Source organism: Acinonyx jubatus, chromosome E1, assembly GCF_027475565.1.
Source record: "Acinonyx jubatus isolate Ajub_Pintada_27869175 chromosome E1, VMU_Ajub_asm_v1.0, whole genome shotgun sequence".
Lineage (NCBI taxonomy): Eukaryota > Metazoa > Chordata > Mammalia > Carnivora > Felidae > Acinonyx > Acinonyx jubatus.
The window spans coordinates 13,382,908-13,388,907 of NC_069397.1; the positions used below are offsets into that span (position 1 = coordinate 13,382,908).

General features: G+C 40.8%; 1 protein-coding gene across 1 annotated transcript in view; it reads right to left on the bottom strand.

Moving 5' to 3' along the window:
* LOC106987337 (olfactory receptor 1D2) overlaps positions 1-5,061 on the bottom strand; it is a 29,490-nt gene extending 24,429 nt beyond the window's left edge. The window contains exons 1-2 of the mRNA XM_015085599.3: positions 4,944-5,061; positions 3,849-4,848 (exon numbers count right to left, since the gene is read on the bottom strand). The gene's annotated coding sequence lies outside the window, so the exon portion shown is untranslated. The remainder of the gene's footprint in view (positions 1-3,848; positions 4,849-4,943) is intronic.
* Positions 5,062-6,000: the final 939 nt, after the last annotated feature.

A 6,000-nucleotide genomic window follows, 5' to 3' on the forward strand; every position in this document is an offset into this window, starting at 1 on the left:
GAAGTCAAAAGAATGTGAAAAGACAACCCATAAAGTGGGAGAAAATTTTGCGAATCATATATCAGAAAAGAGATTTTCATCTGGAATATAAAAAGAAAAATCACAGCTCAGAAAGACAACTACTATGATTTTAAAGTGAGCAAAGGATCTGTGTAGACATTTCCCCAAAGAAGACAGTCAGTAAGAACATAAAAAATGTTCCATGTCATTAGCCATCAGGGAAACACACATCAAAACCACAATGAGACACCACTTCACTCTCCTCTAGAATGGCTAGAATCAGTAAATCAGATAAGAAGTGTTGTGGAGGGTCGGGAAAACTTGGAACCCTTATACATGGCTAGTGTGGATGTAAAGTGTTTCAGTGTCTTTGGGAAACAGTCTACAAAAGGCTTCTCAAAAGGCTAACCATAGAATTACTCATATGACCCAGCAATTCCACTCCTAAGTATACCCAAGAGAAATGAAAACATACATCCACACGAACACTTGTACACAGATGTCCGTAGCAGCATCATTCATAACAGAAAAACTGAGAATGACCCAGATGTCCATCAACTGGTGATGGGTAAATAAAATACAGCATATCCATAAAATGAAATAGTATTTTGTATTAAAAAGAAATGAAGTACTTCTACATGCTACAACATGGGTGTACCTTGAAAACATTACACTAAGTGAAAGAAGCCAGACACAGGACAACATATTGTATAATTCAGTTTCGATAGAATTTCCCAAACAGGCAAATGTAAAGAGACAGCAAGTAGATTGGTGACTGCCTAAGGCTTGGAGGGATGGACACGTGGGGGTGATAGCTAAGAAGTGTAGGGTTTTTTCTGGGGGTTATGAAAATGTTGTAAACTTATTACGATGATTGTTGTACAATTCAGTGAATACAGAATATGATAAAAGCCATTGAACTGCACACTTTGCATGTATTGGATGGTATGTGAATTGTATATACTGGAAAAAATCAATCTAAGAGATAAGTCACTTGTTAACCCAATCAAGCAACAATAAAAGGGGAGGAGTAGGGAGAGAAACACACAAATAAACTAAATAAGAAATGACAAGGGGGACATAAACTGAAAAAGAAATTATTTAAAATCACAAGACTATTTAGCTAGAGCCCATGCAAATCAATTTGTAATTCTAGATGAAATGAAAAATCCTTGGAGACTACGATGTACCAAAATTAACCCTGGTAGAGGTGAAAAGTATAAGCCAACCACCTTCCACCAAAAAAAAAAAAATACATGTTGGGTCACTTGGGTGGCTCAGTTAGTTAAGTATCTACTCTTGATTTCAGCTCAGGTCTTGATCTCATGGTTCATGAGATCAAGCCCCACATGGGGCTCTGCACTAACAAAGAGATTTTTTTATAGCACAGTACTATAAATGTGTTTTCCTTATGATCTTCTTAATAACATTTTCTTTTCTCGAGCTTACCTTACTGTAAGAATTCAGCACATAATACATATAACATAACAACATATGTATTAATTGAATGTTTATGTTATGAGTAAGGCTTCTGGTCAACAGTAGGCTGTTAATAGTTAAGTTTGGGGAGAGTCTAAAGTTAGGGACAGATTTTCATATTGGGCGGTTCAGCACCCCAACCCTGACATTGTTCAAGGATCAAACGTAATCCTCCTTCAGGGACGGTGGAAAACAACCAACAAAAATTCAATATAGCCTACCTGTCAAAGAGCCGCTCCCTAAAGAAGTGTCAGGATCACCGAGTTGAACAGGAGATCCCACAAACTTTAAAAGATAGACAATTTCTTTTCCTGTCCTTTTTTTTAAAATTTATGTATTATTTTGAGAGAGGGAGAGGGAGACAGAGAGAACAGAACAGAGAGAGAAAGAGAGAGAGAATCCCAAGCAGGCTCTGTGCTGACAGCATAGAGCTCAATCTTAGAACCTTGAGATCATGATCTGAGGCAAAATCAAGAATCAGGTGCTTAACTGACTGAGCCACCCAGGTGTCCTGGCAATCTCCTTTTCTAGTCGGAATATAGAAAGAGAAGACAAACTTCCAAAATCTTATCATAAAGCAGGGATAATGCTGATTTTAAAATCTGATAAGTATTGTACAAAAAAAGATTTCTGGAGGACATAAGAAAGTCAACTGAAAAACATGAAGACTAGTGAGAATAGTAACATGTAGAATCGACATAAATGAATCAGTCTATCCATATATAAAAACAATATCCAGTTAGGAGATGTTTTGAAAGAGAATAACCCATTTATAATAGCAAACGAAAAAGGCTAAGTACCTAGGAGAAAAAAAAAAAAACACTTAAAAACAAGTGTTTAAGACCAATATGAGGAACACTTTACAACCCTAAGTAAAGCATTGATTCAGGTAGAATAAAGAGGATATCAAACGGGGGTAAAGCCATTCAGTGAATGGTTGATGGGGAACTGGATATTTGTATATGTCAAAATAACACCACGCAGATTCTTTCCTGGTCACAAGCGGGGAAAATGTGACTTTACAATGGAGGAATCAGGTTATCATTTCACAATTCCAGTGGTGAATCTTAGTATCGGCCAATCATGACACACAATATAACATGATGTGTTTTAGCCAAAAACATTTAACTTAAATGTTATCAAACTGCTAGAATAACTTCCAGTTACAGAAATACAGGATGTGAGAGGAAGCTGGCTTCAAAAGGAAACACTCACAGAAGTCCTAAAGGTAGGACACCACAGGAATGTCTCTTAAGCTTTTATGTGCATATGAGTCACCAGGGGCACACAAGTCAATGCAGATTTGCATTTCAGTGGGTCTGGGGGCGGGGAGGGGGTCTGATAATCTGCATTTCTAACAAGCTCCCAGGGATGCCGCTGCCCCTGTCAGTGAACCTGACTTTGAGAAAGAGGAGACTGGAATAATCACTTCAGTCAGTCACTGCTGGGAAAAAATGAATTACTAGAGAGGAAGAATCTATAACAAGATTTATAACAACCAGATGCAATGCAAGGTCCAGGATAAAATTCCTATTTTGACAAACCAACTGAAAAGGACACCTCTGGGAATAAGTGGAGAAATTTAAATATAAACTAGGAGTGGATAATAATAAAGAAATGATTATTAATTGGGTTGGTGTGAAAATGCTATGTAAGGCACATGGAAAAGGTTTTTTTAAAGAGAAATACGCTGAATATTTAGGGATGTAATATGATATCTATAATTTACTTTAAAACATTTCAGCAGAAAAATGTGAATTTATAAAATCTACATAAGGTACAAATAATATTAACATGGAGACTCCAGCGAAGATCATCCGGTTTGAAAATACAAACTTGAAATTTTCTCCAAAATTTGAAATGAAAGGAACAGAGATAAAAATAATGGGCAAGGAAATACAGTTAGAAAACCAAATTCCAATGTAAGAATTTAAGAAACCCCCTAAAAAATAAAGCAAAATATGTGAGTCTGATGCAAATCGTATTAAATTGGGAAGAGTCCTGCATTTGAAAATCTAAATGGTTCTCTAAATTCCGCACATAATTATTGAAGGATAAAAGACCCGCAAATTGTCATATCCTGGAATGTTGAAATGTCAAAGATAAACACTTCTGAAACAATTTTAAGTAGTGATCAACATTTAGTGAGAGCTTACTCTCCAGAGCACTTTCCTGAGTGTACTTGTTATTGTCTTGTTTAACCTTTACATCACACTACAAAGTAGAAACTGTCAGCACCATTTATAGAGAAGGAGACTGGTGTTTAGAAAAATTAAGTAAAAATAAGTTGTTTAGTTCACACAGTTTTGCAAGTGATAGAGTCAAGACTCAAACCCAATGCCCTGAAAATCTAAAACCTCAGTTCTTACCTTCGATTACATCAAGTTGCACCCCCTCATCTCCTAGGTAAGCGCAAAGCTTCTTCCTCCCCCTTCAAAGGGGAGGTCTGCCTTCAGGCATTGCCAGTTCCAATGGACAGCAGTCATTCAATGAACAGATACTACTGAGTGTGAAGCAAACGCCCGGGTGGTGGGAACATCTGAGGATACAGAAAGATGATATAAAGGAGGCTGGATGAAAGATCTATATGACAGATTTTCTCCATGCTAGCAAAAACAAGCTAGAAGTAGAAACGGGAAAATTTCACAGGGGCAATAGCAAAACTCCTAAGTGCAACAAGAAAGTGTAAGACCTATAGGAAGAAACCTAGAAACTTGGATGGAAGAAGATCAGTCAAGATACAAAAAAATGGAAAGAAGTACCATGTTCTTAGCTGGGAAGAATTTAATAACATAAAAATTCTAATCCTCCCCAAGTTGAAATCTAAATATAATAGAATTCCAATTTAATTACTGAGTCTCAACTTTTACATCTCAGCTCAAAATCTTTCCTCAGAGTCCTTTCTTGACAACTTCCTTTTAAAAAGCCACTCTCACACCCCATTGAGTGCTCTCTCCATCCTGTGGCAGTGCTTATTAATTTCATGGCACTCACTACACGCTGACATTATATTGTTCACATGTTTCCTTTTCCTTGGTCTTTTTTTCTCTCTATGAAATTTCCTTGTTTGTCTTGCTCACAACTGTGTTGCCTCAAAAAGTGGTGGTCATAGGCTAGAAACTCAATATGCACTTGTAATTTGTGTGTGTGTGTGCGTGTGTGTGTGTGTGTGTGTGACAGAGAGAGACAGAGTATGAGCGAGGGAGGGGCAGAGAGAGAGGGAGACACAGAATCTGAAGCAGGCTCCAGGCTCAGCTGTCAGCACACAGCCCGATGCGGGGCTCGAACTCACGGACCGCAAGATCATGACCTGAGCCGAAGTCCGACGCTCAACCGACTGAGCCACCCAGGCGCCCCTGCACTTGTAACCTGTAACAGGGGGTCACATAGGATACCACATGACACATGGAAGAGATATTCAACCTTCCATTAACAAAAGGAGAGAGGGAGGAAAGCAGAGTTACCTTTGAGAAGTTACAGGTCATTGTCATGAAGGACAGATCCTGTCGCTGGGGAGGATCCAGAAAAGCTCAGAGTCTCCGGGGAGGACAGTGTGCAGAGACTGAGCAGGGGAGAGAGCTGTGGGGAAGGGGCTGCACTGTTCCTGCTGCCACATGTCCCGGCAAGCAGCAGACAGGAGCAGAGAGGAGGGGAGGGTCACCCTGAGGAGCGAAGGAGAGCAGGGCCTGGATCCCGGACAGGGCAGGGACAGCAGGATGCAGTCATCTCTGAGAGCCGTGTCCCCTTACCTGGAGAGGGCAGGACCCAGCCCGCTGAGACTCAGAGCACTTCCTGTACATGAGGTGCGCCTGGGTGGCTCCGTTGGTTAAGCCTCTGACTCTTAGTTTCTGCTCAGGTCATGATCTCACAATTTGTGAATTCCAGCCTCGAGCTCTTGGCTTGGGATTCTTTCTCCCTCCCTCTCTCTCTGCTTCTCCCCCATGTGCACTTTCTCGTGCTTGCCTGCTCTCTCTTTCTCAAAATAAATACACTTTTTTTTTTAAGAGCATTTCCTGTACATGCAAACTGAGCAGAGCAAGTTCCTGCCACTGCCTCCCTGCTGACAAGGGGACAAAGGTGGGGGGAGGACCGTGTTAAAGGCAAGGAACTTAAATTCAGTGAGTTATTTAGGGGTCCTGACTCAACTTCCTGAATCCCCTCCAGAGACTGGAGATGATGCTAACATCCTATGCTGAGGAGGAAGCTGAGGCTCAAAGAGGCTGAGTGAGAGGTCCCAAGGTTGCACACTAAGTGGCGGAGTCTGGGTGTACTCTTTATCCTTTGACTCTGAATGCCAGGCACTGGTACCCTGTGCTGTGGAGGAGAGAAAGACTGGGCAGAGCTGACACTTGGCCTCAAATAGCTTCCTACTGGCCAACTGGTTGCCCATTCTGATTCAGGGCTCTCCCACTGACAGTCGGACAGATGCTACCCAGGGCTTCCTGAATTCCTCGCATCAGTGCTTGCCTGACCCCAAGCGTCTCCCTGTGACCTGTCCATTCAATGCCACTATTGTTAACC